A 21,411-nucleotide genomic window follows, 5' to 3' on the forward strand; every position below is an offset into this window, starting at 1 on the left:
TCAGTAGTTTTTGTAAAAAAAAATGTGTACTCCACACAGTTCGAAAAGTAGTTCAGCAGAACATAACAGATCTTTTGCTCACTTTCAAAATATCAAATGGATTTTGAAAAGTCCATGGTCAGAGGTTCCCAACACCTAACAGATAAACAGTCTTTCATCAACACTGTGTATCTGAGAGATCTCATTCTGAGCAAGATCTCAGTAATTTCTCAGTCATGTCATCCTTGCTTAGCCACCAACATACTGTTCCCATCAGCTCTTTGGACCCTCATTGTAAGAGATGCAGAGGCACTCCATCACAATTCCTGCACACAGCAGTACCAAGACTGCAGGGATTGCCATTTCCAGGATGCAGGATTACCTGGCCATTACCAGTTCGGGCTCATAAATAGTGAATAACATTGATAATGGAAGTTTGCACACTGGTTCCTTAGGGTTACCTGCATATTAGCCCTTCTTCTACATGATTTACCTCGTTTTTCCTAGCAAGGTATGTCCTGGAAAAACAATGCAGTTTAAACAAGAACGTTTGTTTTGAAGCAGGTGAAAGCTTCTCTTTTTTCCAGCATTACAATTGCAGTGAAGATTGCAATGAGGGGCTTGTAGTATTGGTACCTACATGACCACGATGCCCTTCTTTAATGATCTTTAATCATGAAACATGACATAGTTCATCACACACTTCACATAATTTCTTAAGTCTACAAACTTGGCACAGAGCAAAAACAAAGACGCCCAGCCTCAAGTTCCCTTATTCTGTAACAGAATAAAATGATCAATCCTAAATTTAGGATTGGGGTGCACTCCATTCAGTTTGATTCATAAGTACTTCACTTCAGAGTAGTAGTTGACTCCAAGCTATTGAATAAAAGATACATTAATTCCAAACTTAAAACGTTTTCTTTGTTAACATTAATAAAAAGGCCACACAGGGACATCAAGGACTCAGGCAACACATTTCATACCATATACAGGACAAATGGTAGATAGTTTTACTAATGAAAGAACAAGAAATGGCACATTGCTCAGTATTCATAATAAGTTTGCAATAGATATTAGAGTTTAGAAAAGTGTAATTTAAAACACTCTAGAAAAAAGTAATTTAAAACGCATATGATAAAAGCCAGTTCTATGTATCCGGAGTTTTAAATCACCATGATATCATGTCAATCAGTGAAACAATCTTGGACTTTGTCATTAAACCTTTATTGTATTTTTGTATTACATCCATGTTGATATGTGACACAGGGTTAGACATTAGCACAGTTTCTTGTGGGTTTCAGCACTGTCTATATAATGTTCTTGTAATACACATTTTTCATAATTTTGTCTTGAGTGTTTTTAAAGTTTATGCAACGTCATTTTAATTTTTTTAATTTGTTTAATTTCAGACCTGAAGACGTTTTGTATGTAGAATGAAAAGATTGGCTACATTCTTAATATCCCTTTATGAACAAGTTTGGAATAAAGAAGTCCTTTATCCAACAGCTTGGAGTATAGGATTAGTCTGTTTGATACGTAGTACTTATGAATCAAACATAAAGGAGTGTACCTCAATACTAAATTTTTAACCATAAACTCGCAGGCAGAACACACTTATGGCTGTCAAGAGCAAATCATCTTCCTACGAAAATTCTACTGAAAGCTTACATGGGATTTATAATGCATGTTCTAGACTTTTCGTTTTGTGCCACCCACTCACAGAAAACTGTATAACTCTCAGTCATATTCAAAAGATGTGTGTTCTAGAATTTTCTTCCTAAGTGAGACAGAGGTTATATCAGATAGACCTTGATAAACAGCTTATCTGTTCTTGCCCCGTACATATTTTACACAAAAATTATTGTCACATAACTGGGTCAGCATTCTCAGTAAGCAACTACTGTGCAACAAAATAGTAGTGGTTTATATTCTGCTTCAAATCCCAGACAGTCTTCTTCAAATAGATGTCATGCAATTATTTACTGCCCAAAAGCAAGCTACGGCATCTGTCTGTGGTAGAATAGCATTGTTCGGAAGAATAGGTAGGCATAAGCAACAGGGTTTTCTATCCCTTTCACAAACTAGGAAAGAGCAGCTCCGTAACCAACATAACTCATTTTACTTCACTAGAGAAAGGTTTGAGTACAGGGAATTCAATAATAGCCTTTTGATACTACTAAATACCACCTGGTGCTTCTTCCACTCAAATGTGACTCAGTTCTTGTGCATCATCCTTAACAGTTCTGTTAAGATAGAAAACCCTATAAAAACCTCACACAATACAGCTAAAACTTACTTCATGATCAAATGTTTTCTCAAGATCCCAGAGAAAAACAAGAATGTCGTTGTAAGAAACTGGATTATTATTTGGGGTGGGTGACTGCCCACTTCAAGGAATAATTACAGCTTTTGTCAGGATCATCCCTTAAAGGCACTACATTATTTAAAACTCAACTTCCTTGTAGCAATTGCAGAGAACAGGCAGGCGTAACATAGTGCAATGTGTAAAGTATTTATGCAATACCAAAACAATAATTCTACAAATTATTCAACAACAGTGTGTGACTATAGGAGCATGCCCCCCTCCTTCAGTGTTGCCTTAAGTGATTCTGAAATTGGCTAAGAAACCACATGTTTTATATGCTTGCAAATATATTTGTGACAAATCGTCTTTGTCTATGTTTGGCCTATGCTCACAAGTGTTCACGGTCTCCAGACCATGATTTTAGCATGAACCAGTGTGCTTTATCACAGCACATAGCCACTGCCTAAAATCAATAAGCGCTACACGTGAGTTATGTTTCACAATGAGGGTGTTTGCATGCTATGCTCCATGAACACCTTATGACCTGCACAACTCCTACTGGTATATTTGATGATTTTGTTTTTCCAAAACAGGAAGCAAGGTAAAATTCATCCTACAGATTGGACAAGTAAACCGTATATGTCTAAAATATTTGTTACATGATCCTTTATCCCCCTGACACAGAGAGGTAGACAAAAAGTAGATCCAAGGCATAGATTTTGTCCTGATGAAAGCCCTGAACCATGAGCGGACATCACTTTAAAGGCAAAAACATGTTAACAGGCTATCAGGATAATAGGGCCATTCTGCCCCCATCTTACCCCCGCATTGGTTTTTAACCATAACCGAGCAACAGATATTAAAGGTACCTTAGTTGCTGAAGGTATTTTTTTTTCTTTAATTCTATGAAGACCCTGGATGAAATTATATTTAAATTGCTTCCTGGAATATGGTAGTTCCCATCTTGGTTTTTAGAGACCAGAATGACACCCAGTAATGAAGCATGCCACTAATAAATTGGGTAAGGCCTTAACAGAAGAAACAACACATTTTTCTAGAAAGTAGGTTGATACTCATAAGACATTGCTCTGTGTTAATGTCTCTGGGTGTGGGAAACCCATTAGTGTTTGAATATCAAATAGGGAGAACATATCCCCTATCAGTAGAAACGTATCTCTCCCCTTTTCCATGAGACATTCTGATGGCCACCCCACCATGTAATTTGGTAGCAGTGTATAAACTCTACATTTACTTAAATCATTTTTTTAACATGCATTTTGGAAACAGTACTCATGTTATTCTTAGAGTAATTTGAAGTGGTCTGCAACAAAGCATGCAGAGCTGCCTTAAGAGGAGTTGGGTGAGTGGAAAAGGCATTATCCCCAGGGCCCACATTTTTTCAGGGCTGTGTGTTCCTGCAGCATGACTTATTTATAAATTCTAACAGGAGTCAGCACAGTTTATTAATGACAAGGCAGCTATTAGATGGCTCTAGATGCTGTATATACCTACCTTTCTCTTAACATGCAGGACACATTTTTAAACTTTGAAAAGGTCCTCCTCATAAGATGTTCCCCCCACCGAAGTCACTGACTCAGATCACACACAAAATCTGACATGCTTGAACATAAGGGACGCATGACCCACACCATTTAATGTTCTACAGATATGAGTTACATTCTACTAAGCTCAGATCTACTTAACTTGCTGCTTTCCAGCTTTCCTGACAAGTTGCATGAGAAAGGTTGCAATTTTCCATTTTATTCACCCTGTTGTTTTTTTTCCCTTTGCATGCATTTGGACCCTAATGGGGAAGCCAGTTCAGTCAGTATTTGACGATTCAGCCTCTGTGAAAGTTGTTTGTTAAGCCTACTATCACTGAAAAGTGAAATGATGTCGCTCCTTGTTTGTGGGTTTTGGGTACGACCACATTACACAATCTAGGACATTTGGTGTAGAGTGAGAGAGAGGGAGAACATGTTATTGGCATAGTGCTAGACAGCACATGTTGTTTTAACATGATGAAGAATAGGACAATAAAGTGACTTGCCCAGGATCACATGTTTTTCATCATGTCTTGAAGCTGAAAACAGAATATTAGTCTTTGGATTCCAAGCTCACCAACTTAGGTACTAGATAGTGTTCTATCTATAGATTAAATATTCTTAACTTCACATCTACATATCTTCTTCTGAAAATAAAGACTTATAGCCAGTACTAGAAAAGCAACAAGAGAAACACTTGCTGCTTGAAAAATGTTTGAGGATATAAATATCCCTGAAAACCTAACTTTCACACACACAAATGATACTTTCCTTTCATATGACACTGTGAACGGTGAGAGGAATTTAATTAGATGCCACTGACAATATCCTATTAAAACTTCCCCAGATAAACATGTGGATGGGGAACAGCACATTCAAATCGTGTCCTCCTCCATTTGCTTCAATCTACACAATCCATGGTGCATACCAAAAAATTAACATCCCCTTAGTTAACACACTTTTGCCAAATAAACAAAGTCCAACATACAAAGAACTAATACAATAAAAACCCACACCAGTACTTACTATTCCTCCAAGATTAATTGTTAAGTTTGTGTGAGCAGTGAATTCTATGATTTAAGAATATATATCCGCATACAGCCATTAAAAGGTGTTATACTGCACAAATGCCAAATTTGCCCATGCAATTAAAAAACCCCATTGCCCTGGAATACACCCCTGTAACTGAAGTAGAAACCTTTAATGGACTACTTTGAAGCTATTTTAGTTGGCAGACAGCATTGTTCTGGACATAGACACCAACTCAAGTATCGTGCAATGGTGGAGCATTTGCAACCATACCCTGCACAACAGGCAAAAAACAAAAGTGCAGTGGAAGGGTGGCACAATTCTTTCCATAGAACTCTAGAATTAAGTTACCTTACACTAGACCAATTTTGTGAAATTGTAAAAAATGAATAACACTATCAAGAACTAAGAATGATACATTCACTAACCCAAATCAAATCTAAAGTTGCAAATCAAGCCTAAGAAATGCACAACATGTTACAAAGCAAAGTCCATCTCTTTGCATACAATCAAAGCCTACCATAGCAGACTCCAGATCAAGAAACTTACTCTAAACTAAGCAATCCAAAAGAAAACTTACAACAACCCTAAATAAACATAAACAATTTATTTTATTTAATAATGTTATTTTAATATTTTCACTGTTCAATCTTAGATAAAAATAAGCATACAAAATTAATCAATAAGATTGAATAATAAGAAACACTGAAATGAAAATAAATAATACAAATACCAACTAAATAAATGCAAAAAAATGCAAATGTATTGAAAATGTAAACATGTAATAAAAAGAACTATAAATGCATTCAAAATAAAGTATGGTACTTTTAATGTATAAAAACATGTCTAAATATACAATGTACAGAATAAATTGTGTGTATGAAAAAATGTATTACTTTTGTGAAACAATTGTGTGAAAAATATATATATGTAAAAAAATAATTATGTAAAATGTTCAACATGTTTAGTAGTATTAAAACAACACAAATATATGTTTAAAAATGTTCCTACTGATAAAAATGTATGTGCATGACAATTATGCCAAAAATGTATGACAATGTATGCTGAAATGCAAATAAATATATAAAAAATAAGAAATACACAATTGTATATGTTACTAAAATCCCTACTTGTAATAAAAAAAACTGACCTTACAAAAAGTGTGTCATTATTGAATTTCCAATTGATAAGCTAAAAAGTAAAACAAAACATAATATTAAATATTTTACATTTGCATATAAATACTTTCACCTATAAAACTACAAAAACATAACAATGGGGGTTATTCTAACTTTGGAGGAGTGTTAATCCGTCCCAAAAGTGACGGTAAAGTGACGGATATACCACCAGCCGTATTACGAGTTCCATAGGATATAATGGACTCGTAATACGGCTGGTGGTAAATCCGTCACTTTTCCGTCACTTTTGGGACGGATTAACACCTCCTCCAAAGTTAGAATAACCCCCAATGTCTAAACAACATTTCTTCCTAACAAAAGTTCAAGACACTAAACCAAGTGTTCAGTTTACAGTGCTTTAAATTATATTTTCCCACTCTAACCTAAAATACTTTAGAGAACATTTTAAACATAAAAGGGATTATATTTACTATTCCCAATTCAGTCTAAACCACAATAGAGAAAGTATTGGTCTTTAGGGGTGAGTAGGGAAGATTTACTGTTCTCACTTCAATCTAAGCCACCTTGGGAAAGAGTTAGGAGGTAGATTTACTATTCCACTCTAGTCTAAGCCACCGTTGGGAACGTGTTGGACTTTAAGGGGATTAGATTTACTACTCCCACTCGAATCTAAGCCACCTTGGGAAATCGTTGGACTTGAAGGGGGTAGATTTGCTATTCTCACTACAAAGTATGTCAAATTAGGTAAAGCGTTGGACTTTGAGGAGGGTGGATTTACTATCCCCACTCCAATCTAAACAAAATTGGGAGAGTGTTGGATTTTCAGAGGGTTAAATCTGCTACTTTTATTCCAAAAACATTTTAATTACTTCAGATTCAGATTTTTATTTTAAGGAATTTAATTTTCTACTAGGAACTTTAATATGGGGGGTAAGTAGACCAAGAAAGGACCTGAAGAAATTGAGGCAGACAACTGATAGGGGTAGAATGGGAACACCAGACTTCAGAGGATGGCAGCCCAGTTGCAGTGGGTTGTGGTTAGTAGACCTCTACATAGATGAACTAAGAATGGCAAAGTCACATCTTTGTGAGGGAACACTACAGACATTGTTAGTGTTTTAAACACAGGGGAGAGCGGCCACTACTGATTAGAATGGCACTGGGATGTTTGATACAAAGTGACACATATACAAAACTTGTACAGCCTGATGCACTGTTGCTGATTCGGAATTCACGATACAAATGCCATGAAATGATCGCGCGCACTGCCGATCTGAATGCCAAGAAGTAAATGCTAGGAATGAATCGTGCACACTGTTGCCGATTCGGACTTCATGATACAAATGCCATGAAATGATCGCGCGCACTGCCGATCTAAATGCCAAGAAGTAAATGCCAGGATTGAATCGCGCACACTGTTGCCGATTCGGAATTCACAATACAAATGCCATGAAATGATCGCGCGCACTGCCGATCTGAATGCCAAGAAGTAAATGCTAGGAATGAATGGCGCACACTGTTGCTGATTCGGAATTCACGATACAAATGCCATGAAATGATCGCGCGCACTGCCGATCTGAATGCCAAGAAGTAAATGCTAGGAATGAATCGCGCACACTGTTGCAGATTCGGAATTCACAATACAAATGCCATGAAATGATCGCGCTCACTGCCGATCTGAATGCCAAGAAGTAAATGCTAGGAATGAATCGTGCACACTGTTGCCGATTCAGAATTCACAATACAAATGCCATGAAATGATCGTGCGCACTGCCGATCTGAATGCCAAGAAGTAAATGCTAGGAATGAATCGTGCACACTGTTGCCGATTCGGAATTCACTATACAAATGCCATGAAATGATCGCGTTCACTGCCGATCTGAAAATCAGGAATTAAATGCCAGGAAAACAATCGCACACGCAATGTCAAGCTTAGGCCCAAAACTCGAGTGTCATTGGAAACGGAGTCGGGGTCCTAACCCGATCTCCGCCTTACCGCCCTGCTGGAAGATCACCAAATAAACGAGGGCAGGCCTGGAAATTACTAGATAGCCCTCCGGGACAGGAACTCTGGAAAATGCTGCTGCTCTGCACCGGGACCTCTGAATAGTGCACAGGCGGAGCTGGGCTGGCTCCCTTATATAGAGCCAAGCCCTGTCCACGAGCCACACCCAACCATGCTGCAAGAAAGACTTCTAGAAGGTCTTAGAATAAAGGACCACACCCTTTAGTCCTGCAAACAAGCCTTGCAAATGAACAATTAATTACAAACAGTATTAATGACTTTTCAAGGTAGAAGCTCTGCAATGCAAAAAGTTGACATACTGCATAGCGACACAACGCATTAAATATGCCTTTGCATAAGGACTGGGTTTTTGCATTTACGTCGCCCGTAGAGCGCGCACTGTCCTGATGTTGTCAGGCATCCCTGGAGGACAATTTCTTCTGTACAGGAGAATAATGCATGCTCTTAAAAAACAATGGCATATAGGCATCGTCGTGCCCCCATACAGGAAATGCTACAGACGTCATACACTGTAAGATATGGATATTGATCATTTTTATAGATCGCTCGAATGCCAAAGGCATGTTGGTGATAAGATGAGGTAGAAGAGTAGTATCCTACTTCTACAAATCCATTCTAGAATCATCAGCTGTCTCTTTGCAAGCACTCAAGAATAAATTGGAATTAGAAGTGGGTCATGCCTTCAATGACAAACAATAGTAGAGAACCTTGTGGTACTCTCAGAGGGTATCACATAATGCTTGCATCTGATACATCAGGTTTAGTATATTACATAGAGAGTTCCTCACAATACCTCAAGATAAGTGAATATACCCAGGGGCCTCCCCCACAAGCCCTAAGTGTAAAAGTGATGGTGCAGATTTCTAGCACATGATGTGGAGATCCCCAGCCATACAATACTATTGGTGGGAAGTGATAGCTAAGGTGAGCCGCACAGTAGGGGAAAAATTACTTGGGCACAATGGAGATCTGCCTCACTGAAGAAGACATATTAAGATTAAGGTAGTCACTAAGATTGTCAACATTGCCCTACTAATAGCAGAAAGGGACTTAACCATGAGATGGAAAGTTGGTACCCCCCCAGCACTACAGAACTGGAAGCGAGAAGTGGTGTGTTGGGCAGAATCAGAGGCCAGAGAACTTAAGAGAAAGGAAAGACAAGGGCCATGTAAAAAAAAAAAAACATTACAGGACCTAGTGACTGCCTCTAAAGAAGATGTTAATAGTGAAGACAGACCACCGTAGATAACAAAATCAAATAGAAGCTTGATGACTAACAATATGAGTGCAAAAATAAGTGTTTACCTTGAGGAGTAGTACTAAATGATCACATACTATGAGGTGAAGGGGCAAAATAAACCCATAAGTGTGGGCAGAATTGAGGTAGCAATGAGTAGTATATTACACAAGTTACCAATATATAAGATAAATTCTCATGAGAAGACAACTCCTGATGAAGTGGGTGGTGGGGGGACAACACTCAGAAAGCTGTGCAACATACACCTACCAATTGGCATCTGCAATGAACCTATGAAGTTCCTCCCCAGGGTAGCTAAGTTTGGGGTCTGAGTTAGGTATACTATAGAAAGAATATATGGCACAAATTGATGTGGACACAATTAGACTGAGCACCTGTTACTAAACAAGCCTTACGATGTGGTACTAAATGTAATATGTGATCTACCTGTTTGTTTATAAAAAAGAAGAATGGCAATAAAATTATAAATTAAATATAGAATAAGAATGAAATTATAAAAACATGTACAAAATGTAAAAGATACATCTGGCAAAATTGTAAATATAAAAATAAAAATAGTAAAACATACAAAAAAAGTATATAAATGTACAAAATACTAAATAATGATCAAATAGTAATTTTGCTAAATTTGAAATAAAATGTAAAAAATATATTCAAATAACAAATAATACCTAAACAAAAATAAATATATAATCAATCAATAAAGATATCAAATAATTTACAGAACTACAAATATAAATATTATACAATTATAAAACATAAATAATTAACCAAGTAAATTACTGATTTGAACAAATAATTTTAAACCAACTCCCCAATAAATCAAACAACCCACTCTTAAAACATTTCAACAATATAAATGAATATGCCACAAATATACATACATATTTAAGTATTACATTAAAAGAACAAAAAAACATTAAAAAATACACTAGAAACTATATGATTTTTAAAAACATTATGAACAAAAATTACACACAACTATATTATCCTGTAATCCACACATGGTACTCCTAAAAAGTTAAACTAATTTAGATGAAAATGACAGAAACTGAAACAAAGACATAGCATAGTACATCAAATAAATACAACATTATTTTAAACAATGATATTAAAAAACTCTTGAAACAATATTTTTACCTGCAATAGTTGACATTTAATATTCCTGTGCCTGTGTCCTTTTTCAATATTTTGGTAGAATACCACAGAACCACATTAATTGACTGACCTTAACCATTGTCCTTTGCTTTCTCAACAATTTATTCATGCCATGAAAGTTAAACAAACCATGAATATTCTAATTCCAATAATTGCCCCTGTTAGACTTTTTATCTTTGGCGTAGTCTCCCTTAACATTTTGCCTCTGTTTCCCAGGTTGTTGATGTGTGCTGGACTCTGATTGTGCTGTTTTTGTTACTCTGGGCACTTTACCACTGCTAACTGGTGCTAACGTGCAAGTGCTCCTTTACAAAATGTGAATGTAATTGGCTTATCTTTGATTGGCATATTTGATTTATTAGTAAGTCCCTAGTACAGTGCACTAGAGGTGCCCAGGGCCTGTAAATCAAATGCTACTAGTGGGCCTGCAGCACTGGTTGGGCCACCCACATAAGTAGCTCTGTAATCATGTCTCAGACCTGCCATTGCAATGTCTGTGTGTGCAGTTTTAACTGTTAATTCGACTTGGCAAGTGTACCCACTTGCCAGGCCTAAACCTTCCCTTTTCTGACATGCCAGACACCCTTAAGGTAGGCTCTAGGTAGCCCCAAGGGCAGGGTGCAGTGTATGGTTAAGGTTGGACATATAGGGCCTGATTACAACTTTGGAGGACGGTGTTAAACCGTCCCAAAAGTGACGGATATACCACCTACCGTATTACGAGTTCCATAGGAAATAATGGACTCGTAATACGGTAGGTGGTATATCCGCCACTTTTGGGACGGTTTAACACCGTCCTCCAAAGTTGTAATCAGGCCCATAGTAATGTGTTTTATATGTCCTGACAGTGAAATATTGCTAAATTCGTTTTTCACTGTTGCAAGGCCTGTCCCTCTCATAGGTTAACATGGGGGCTACCTTTAAATCTGATTAAAGTGTAGATTCCCTTTGGGAACAGATGGACATGTGGAGTTTGGGGTCTCTGAGCTCACAATTTAAAAATACTTTTAGTGAAGTTGATTTTAAGATTGTGTGTTTGCAAATGCCACTTTTAGAAAGTGAGCATTTTTTTGCTTATACCATTTCTGTAACTCTGCCTGTTTGTGGATTCACAGTCTGGGTCAGTTTGACAATTGGGCTGGTTTCACCTCACACTAGACAGTGACACAAAGGGAGCTTGGGTGTAGTCTGCATTTCCTGATGAGCCATCTGTGCTAGGAGGGAAGGGAGAAGTGGTCACTCACACCTGAAAGGGCTGTGCCTGCCCTCACACAATCACACAATGCATTCTCCAACCACCTGGTGAGTGTCTGGGGCCTGGCCTAGGCAAGGCAGGATTTCACATTCAAGAGACACTTTGCTTTGAAGTAGGCCTACTTCAAAGCAGAAATTGGATATAAGAGGGGCACCCAAATCCACAGACTCTGAAACACTTCTGGAAACCAAGAGGAATTTCTGTCTGGAGAAGAGCTGAGGAAGAAGAGCTGCCCTGCCTGTGACTGTGCTTTGTGGCACTATCCTGCAGTTGCTGGACTGGACTTTGTGTGCCTTCCATCTTGTGAAGATCTCCAAGGGCTTGATTTAGAGCTTGCCTCCTGTTGTGTGAAGTCTCAGGCACAGTAAAGACTTCTCTCTGCCAGCACCTGGAGTCTCTGGAGAGACTCCTTCTCTGCCCTGTGGTGCCCATCCAGTTCCTGGGACCCCGAAAGGAGAAGCTGGCAGCCTAAGAGGAAGAAATCCACGCACAGAACGCTGTGCGGGGAAAAGATCAATGCAACAACGATCTGCAGCTGAAAAATCGACGCGCCCCCGGCTTCGTGGTTGAAAATCGATGCTCGTCTGCAACACGACCGAAGAATCGACTCCCGGAGCTGGAGAAACGATGCGTGGCATCGCTGACGGAGGCTGGTGAGATCGCAACCCGCGCTGCGTGGTTTTCAAATCATTGTGCGACTGGATGACTGGATTTCCGACACAAACACTGCTGGGCGTGTAAAAACAATGCAAGGCCTGCCCGGACCCGAGAGTGCTGACCGGATCGACGCATCGCTCTCCTGCAGAAAGAAGAAACAATGCGCTCCTACCCGTCAAAAGGAGAAACAACGCAAGGTCTAGCTTGTGAGTGAAATTGACGCATCGCAAGCCCTTTTTGATGCACATTCGCCTGTGCGGGGTTATTTTTGACGAACCCAAGGTACATTTTCATGCTAACAGCATTAATGTGTGTTTAAAACTACATAAAGACTCTTTTTGCTTTTCAGTTGATAACTTGACTTGTGTACTGTGGATTTTGTCATTTTGTTTAGATAAATATTTTATATTCTTCTAAACCTGTGTTGTGTCCTTTTGTAGTGTTTTCATTAAGTTACTGCGTGTGTTGGTACAAATACTTTACACCAACCCTACTGCTCGTACCAATGCACCAAGGGGGTAAGCAGGGGTTAGCTGAGGATGATTCTATTTTACCCTGATAGGAGTGAGGGTCCTTGCTTGGATAGGGGGAAACCTCACTGCCAACCAAAGACCCTATTTCTAACAGCCCCGTTTTGTGTCCATGTTAAAAAACAGATTTAGTCAAACTGGTTGCCTCTCAAAAACAAATATGTAATTAAAAAATATATACTGGGTAATGTGTAATATGGTCCTATGTTGCCATCTTTGGGTTCTGGTGACGTTTACAAATCACTTGCCTTCTTCTTGTGTGGTTTATGATGTCAACAAGTCTCCTTGATGCACTATCATACCATGTTATTGCCTTAGTGCAATTGTAACTGCTGCATCCATGTTTTCTTGCTATGTTAACCATGCCTAAAGGACATGTCTGTCTGTGGTCCTCATTACTAATGTGGCGGTCTCAGGACCGCTATGTTGACAGTCGTACCACCAACAGGCTGGTCAAGAAGACTGCCAAATTTAGACATTTTCAGCATTCAGTACAGAACACAGCCAACGCACCGCCAGCACCGCCACTGCGGTCTGGCCGCCACGGACGACGGTAGCCACCTGCAGGCCGGCAGAGACCATGTTTCCGCCGGACAGATTACGAAGGTTACACACCACCAAGGTTTCTGCCATGGTCGCACCACCATGGAAATCCAGACGGAAACCAACTGCATAAAAGGAGACACTCACCATCAGGAAGCCATAGCCGTCAGGAGCCACCATGGAACCTGGACTAGAGGTCTTCCTACTGCTCCTGCTCATCCAAAGACTCCAGAATCTGCAACAACAACGACAACAGAAACCGTAACTACACACACCTGCTACTGTTGTAGCTTATCTCAACAGTAAACTCATGCAACCATTTGGGACGTGGGTGTGAAGGCGACACTCACCCGTAACAGCACACTAACACACACTCACATACAGCCACACACACACTCGCATTTACACAACAACCATGCTACTGCCAACACACACAAACACACACACACATATACACATCACAAACATACATGTATGCACAGAAACACTGCACAGCCCCACGCTCACACAGTACCCCACAACACCACAATACGTCACAACCACAACACAACAGCACCATCTCCAATCTCATGGCAGGGAGCCACAGGAGACACTACCCAGGGACACATCACACATACATAACAATGTAACACCAACAGGCAAAAAATACACACAAATACACAACCATACTACTTACCGATTGACTTACACAGAACATCGTGTCTAACATACCATGCACAAAACACGCACACAGTCAAAGCCACACAACACATATCAACGAAAAACAAAGGCCGTAGGCCAGTCCATAAATATCAGTCTCAATGCACACAGTGCACACATGTGTGCCCTGAAATTGACTCTTGACTTCCATGTAACCTCCACAGGTAGGGGCATCTATGGGGCAGGAAGGCACCTTAGGGGTTATCTGGGAGGGTTGGAGGAAGGGGGGGTTCGGTTTAGGTTTTGGAGGGGGGCTTTGGGAACTGGTTTGGGGTCTTGGCTTAATCTTAGGTTTAGGGGAGGGTTGGTGTTTTTAGGAGGGGTAGACTTCTTAGTAGGAGGAGGGGCATGGCTATTTGCAGGTGGGGCAGGGGAGGTCTTGGAAGTGGAAGGCCGGACTTGGGGAGGAACACAGAAAATCTATGGGTATCACAGAGTGGTAGAGGAGTAGGGAAAAGGGAAAAGGGCAAACACCAAAAGGAATGCTTTTTTAGACACACAGGGATAATCATAGCAAAAGCGTTTGGGGGTGGAGGGAGTGGTTGTCTGAGGTGTTGTTGTGGATGTAATGGGTGCATTATTGTGCAAGGTATGTTTGTGGTTGGTGGGTGTCTGTTGAGTGGGTGAGTATGGGCCCATGAACAGTCTAGTTTTGAAGGATGTACTGTGTGCATTGTTGAAACACCTAGACAGCTACATCAGGTTTCCCCAATGTGCGGATATGGCCTATGTGAAGGCAGAGGTTTATGCAATGGGACACATTCCACATGTGGTTGGAGCCATAGATCGCACCCATATTGCCCTTCCCCTTCCAGTGCCAATGAACAAGTATACAGGAACAGGAAACACTACCACTCCATCAATGTCCAAGTGGTGTGTTTGGCAGACAAGTACATTTCACAAGTCTGTGCAAAGTATTCAGGATCAGTGCATGATTCCTTCATCATGCGCAACAGCAATATCCCACTGCTTATAACATGACTCTACACAGAGAGGGCCTGGCTGGTTGGTAGGCCCCATTTGACGTGTGTTTGCACAGTTTATCTCTTGCTATCACAAATGTGCATGTCCTAGATATATGTTTGTGCCGTTCTACCTATTCCTTACAGGGGACTCAGGCCATCCAAACCGTCCTTGGTTGTTGACACCAGTGAGGTACCCAACCGCGCCAGGGGACTTCTGCTACAATGAGGCCCATGGAAGGACAAGGTGTGTCGTTGAGTGGACTTTTGGGCTCCTGAAGGCAAGGTTTCATGCCTGGACATATCTGGAGGATCCCTCTTCTCACCCAACAAGGTATGTCAAATAATTGTTGCCTGCTGCATGCTCCACAACCTTGCCCTGAGACGTCAGATACCATTCATGCCAGATGAAGGGGTGCAGAAGAACCTGTAGATGGAAATGCAGCTTTGCCAAGTGATGATGAGCCGGATGTAGATGAAGCTGGAGACTTCAGGGTAGATCCCATCAATCAGTACTTCAACTGACTCAAGGTATGTGATGTCTTCTAAATGATGAGATTTAATTTTGTAACATAGAAGTGATGGCTGGCATGTCACCTCCTATTTACCATCATCCATGAGGCCTGAGATAGCTCCAATGCCAATGAGTTAGTTCTGCATGCAGTTTGTAATTTAGTACTGTGTACAGAACAGAGTGGTATACAGTGTTCTGATTTGGTACTGCACATACAAAGTCAAACTTGTGAAAATCACTTGTGAGAATTGATGCATGTTTACAGCAATGTCCTATTCATTATCTCTGTCAATCACACATTTGCTGAGTTTCTGTTTAGCTCTTCATCATTTGCAAGTCACAGACAATGTCAGAGGCAGATGGGAATTGCAGGCAGACATGAGAAGTGGCCATCGATGAAACCAGGTACTAATTGCCTTGAGTATGTGGAGTATAAGTGTTAGACCTGACAACCTTAGGGTGGTCACCCCTAACTTTTTGCCTACCTCCCTCCACTTTTTGGACACTGTTTTTGCTGGCTTTTAGACTCTGCGCACTTCATCACTGCTAACCAGTGCTAAAGTGCATATGCTCTCTCCCTTTAAACATGGTAACCTTGGATCATACTTGATTGGACTATTTAATTTACTTATAAGTCCCTAGTAATGTGCACTATATGTGCCTAGGGCCTGTAGATTAAATGCTACTACTGGGCCTGCAGCACTGGTTGTGCCACCCACGTAAGTAGCCCCTTTACCTTGTCTCAGGCTTGCCATTGCAAGGCCTGTGGGTGCAGTTTTACTGTCACCTCGACTTGGCATTTAAAAGTACTTGCCAAGCCTAAACCTCCCCTTTCTCCACATATAAGTCACCTCTAATGTGTGCCCTAGGTAACCCCTAGAGCAGGGTGCTGTGTGGGTGAAAGGCAGGACATGTACCTGTGTAGTTTACATGTCCTGGTAGTGTAAAACTCCTAAATTCGTTTTTGCACTACTGTGAGGCCTGCTCCCTTCATAGGCTAACATTGGGGCTGCCCTCATACAGTATTGGAGTGGTAGCTGCTGATCTGAAAGGAGTAGGAAGGTCATATTTAGTATGGTCAGAATGGTAATACCAAATCCTGCTGACTGGTGAAGTTGGATTTAATATTACTATTCTAGAAATGCCACTTTTAGAAAGTGAGCATTTCTTTGCACTTAAATCTTTCTGTGCCTTACAATCCATGTCTAGCTGGGCTTAGCTGACAGCTCCTTGTGCATTCACTCAGACACACCCCAAACACAGGGTACTCAGCCTCACTTGCATACATCTGCATTTTGAATGGGTCTTCCTGGGCTGGGAGGGTGGAGGGCCTGCTCTCACACAAAGGACTGCCACACCCCCTACTGGGACCCTGGCAGACAGGATTGAACTGAAAGGGGACCTGGTACACTTCTTAGCCACTCTTTGAAGTCTCCCCCACTTCAAAGGCACATTTGGGTATAAAACAGGGCCTCTGCCCTACCTCATCAGACACTTGCTGGAGAAGAAAGCTGAGCCAGAACCTGCATCCTGCCAAGAAGAACTGCCTGGCTGCCTAAAGGACTCACCTGACTGCTTTCTACAAAGGACTGCTGCCTTGCTGTTGCCCTGTTGCCTTGCTGTACTCTTGTCTGGCTGTGAAAGTGCTCTCCAAGGGCTTGGATAGAGCTTGCCTCTTGGTCCCTGAAGTCTCAGGACCAAAAAGACTTCTCTTTTTCATTTGGACTCTTCGTGCGCCGAAATGTTTGACGCACAGCTTGTTCCGCGGCGAGAAAAACGCTGCACATCGACGCTGATCGACGCGACGCCTTCGGGGTGACCAGAACTTCGACGCACGGCCTCGCAAGGACAACGCCGCCCGACTTCAGAGGAGAAATCGACGCAACGCCTGCCGTGAGAGCGAAACTTCGACGCCCCAGCCCCGCAGAACGACGCGCAGCCGGAAAACAAGCAGGAGAATCCACGCACAGACCCGGGACATCTAGTAATGCCCGTGACCCATAGAAAGAGACTGTTCGCGCGCCGGAAAACGACACACGACTTCCCCGCGTGAAAAATAACGACGCAAGTCCGTGTGTGCTGGGGAGAAATTGACGCACACACCATTTTTCCACGTATTTCTTCTTGTGCGGCCCTTTGCAGAGATTTTCCACTCCAAACCAGGTACTTTGTGCTTGAAAGAGACTTTGATTGTTTTTTAAAGATTTAAGACACTTGATACCACTTTCCAGTGATATCCCTACAATTTCACATTGCATCTTTATTTGTTTTGACCTACAATTATCCTGATAAATATTATATATTTTTCTAATCACTGTGTGGTGTATTTTTGTGGTGCTATATTGTGTTATTTTATGATTTATTGCACAAATACTTTACACATTGCTTTCTAAGTTAAGCCTGACTGCTCGTGCCAAGCTACCAGAGGGTGGGCACAGGATAATCTTGGATTGTGTGTGACTTACCCTGACTAGAGTGAGGGTTCTTGCTTGGACAGAGGGTAACCTGACTGCCAACCAAAAACCCCATTTCTAACAGTAAGTAATACAGTCAGAACACTGGGGTTGAAGTGTGTTTTCCCAACAAGAAGACCTTTTTGGTACTGGAGGTGGTCAAATGGTGTTATATGTGTGTCCATATGTGTCTGGCACATGTGAAAATGTTGAACCAGATCCTCTATCATCATAATGGGTTCTGTTGTATGTGACCTACCTGTAACATAGCTGCCAGTGTGTTCCTACTTCGAGATCAATGTGCATGCCTCTGCATGTCTCTGTGGACTGACATAGGTGAGTGGCAAGCCTACAGGTATATGACCAATGTAAGTGAAAGGTCCCTGGACTGGGAACATCGGTACTGATCTCAGTCTGTATCATGGGGTATGACTAATAGGAAGCTAAGGTAAGGATATGTGATATGGCTTTACATGGCTTTACAAAGGACCAATATGTATGCCTCCTGGCTTGTAGGAAGACTGACATGTTCCTAACTTTTCTATCCCGTGGATTAGTAATGTATGACACCTAAGCTGACGATCAGATGTCACTAGCAGTATTATTCTATCTGCTGTTTGGTAATCTGGAAATAAATGTGTGGAGATGTAGACTACAGTTGTATTAGCTTCTGTCTATGTTTCAATCCCAATGTAAGGAGTCTCCTGGTTAAAGAGTATACGTGTGATGCCGATAACAAAGGTTGTACAATACAGAGGGGCATATTGATATTATAGTTGGCATACATACCAGTTGTATATGGTTGATAAATGACACTTACACCTCTGTTGAAGTGTTCTATTTGGGGAGTGCAAAACAATATGTGTGAATAGTAACCAAAAACCACAAAGTAAACAGTGAAGGGTTCAGTCATGGTGGCTGAAATCATCAGGGTAGTTGCTACACTATTAGGAAATACTAGTCCAGTCTCCTTCCATGAAAATGGAGTTTGGTTTCAGAACAGTAAACAGGGTGTATCTGTGGCCCACCCAGGGAATCAGTCAGGAGGCTTACTTCCTGACAGTGGGTTTTGTCTTGCCATCTGCTCCTCCTGAATTTCTGGGTGGATGTCCACATTTGCAGGGGAGGAGGGGTTCCTCTGCTACAGAGGGTAGGATGTCTGAGGTATGTTCTTCCCCTGGCAGGGCCTCCATTCTACTAGCAGCTGCAATGTTGAAGGGCCTGAAGAGTCAATACTAGTGGAAGAGGCCTGATGTTGTGGGGCAGACCTACTCAGGGTAGTATTAATGTCCCTCAGCACCCCAGCAATGGAAGCCAGGATAGAAATGTGTGTCTGCCACTGCTGCATAACTTCCTGGTAGTTGGATTTCCCCCATCATGGTGACTACCTGGCCCATCATGCATGGGAATTTTGGTGGACTTCCAAAACTTGGGAGACGGTTTCTTGGCCAGTATTGTCCCTTGGAGCTCCCATCCTCTGTCCCACACCATCCCTCCCATGCACCCTACCCTGACATGCCTGTGCCCCTGCCACAGTGTGCCCACTCACAGTGGTGTAAGGACTATCATTGTCAGGGGTGACAAGGTAAGACTCAGGTACCTCTACTGGGGGGGCACACAATGGATGAAACAGTCCTTGGGACACAGGTTTGGGGGGGGTGGTTGCCTGTGATGTTGATGCAACAGGGCTGGGAGGGGTCGCTGTGGGCAAGGTGAGACTGACAGTTGTTCATTGACTGACCAGATGTCCCTGATGGGCCAGCTTCGTCCTCAGTGTCCACATGTCCAAGGGTGTTGTCCTCACTGGGGCCTTCATCCAGAGGGGTAGTGGCAGTCTCTGGTATCGTCTCCATGGTGGCAATGGCAAGGTTACCTGTGGGAGAAGCGGAACACAGAGTTGCAGTAAGTGGTACAACAAGTGATGTTTCATTTAGAGTATTAGTGATGTTGTGTGAAATGCACACAGTGCCTTAACGTGATCCCCAGAAATGACAATGACAGCTGCTGCAAAATCAGACTTAGTAGAACATGAGACTCTGTAATGCCAATACCATACACCATGCTTACAGATGTTAAACTATGTTTATAGTCATTAGACGGCTGATACCATCTTATGTTGTCTGACTATTGACATGGGTGTTCACCTTTGGTGCCTAGTGAAGTATCTGGCATGATACATGGCACAAGAAAAGCTGGACAATTCACAATAGTGTCAGAGTAGGGACACAGTATGGGAGTAAGCAATAGACATTGACCTCTATCTGGATGTACTGAACAGGCATTCACTTTTGCATCTAGATTTCGAGCCCAGGTGAGTAGATTACAATCTTAGGAACCTTTTTTCTAAAGCAGTTTGATGGGGCACTCAGTTGTAGCTGTGTTTTGTTTGTAATGACAGTGAGAGTGGGCCTTTACACTGCTGTCATTGCCATAAACTGTTTCACAGCTGGAAATTCATGATGGGTGAGATTGGTAGTTAGTTTCACATGCATGACATCTCACTTTTGGTGCACTGTTCAGGTTTTCTTAATGGTGGGATATTGCCTTTTGGGTCTTGTAGTGCTGTCAGTTCCCACTACTTCACTTGCCATTCCCAAGGGTTGTGCTGACAGATGAGTTTAGTGGACATGTGGCATGCCAGTGAGGGGTATTAGGGCATTTGGAAAAAGGGGTGGTTTGTTAAGGGAGGTGTGGTAAGGTGGTGAGGGTGCATGCAGGACAAAAAAACTGGGTGACATATATGTTGTGGGGACTTACCAGACACCGCTCCCCTGGGTATTCCTGTCAGGCCTTCAGGATGCAGTATGTCCAAGACCTTCTGCTCCCAAGATGTGAAAATACGGGGAGGAGGCCCACCGCCAGTCATTCTGTACCGCTGTGCTTGGATGTTATGGAACGCACCTTCCCCTAGAGGTCGGTCCACCTCTTCCTGATGTCTTCCCTTGTGCGTGGATAGGTGCCTACAGCATTGACCCTGTCTACAATCCTTTGTCACAACTCCTTTTTCCTGGCTATTGATGTTTGCTGGACCTGTGCTCCGAATAGGTGTGGCTCTACCCTGACAATTTTGTCCACCATGACCCTCAACTCATCATCAGTGAAAAAGGGGAGTTTTTGTGGTAAAGATGGTGAGGTAGTGTTAAAAGAAAAAGGCTGAAAAAAACATAAGTGATGAGGTGTAGGTGCTGTGATGTGAGTTGGTGACGGTTGCTGTGCAGGTGTGGGATGTATGTGTGGTGAAATGTGTATAGGTGCCAGAAGTTGTTTTAAGAAATCTGCGTTGGTTATTGCTCCTCTGTGGCTGTGTGTGTCGTTTTATTTGCAAAGGATTGTGGGTTGTGTAGGGGTGTGTTATAT

The sequence above is a fragment of the Pleurodeles waltl genome, chromosome 3_1 (genome assembly GCF_031143425.1).
Source record: "Pleurodeles waltl isolate 20211129_DDA chromosome 3_1, aPleWal1.hap1.20221129, whole genome shotgun sequence".
Classification (NCBI taxonomy): domain Eukaryota; kingdom Metazoa; phylum Chordata; class Amphibia; order Caudata; family Salamandridae; genus Pleurodeles; species Pleurodeles waltl.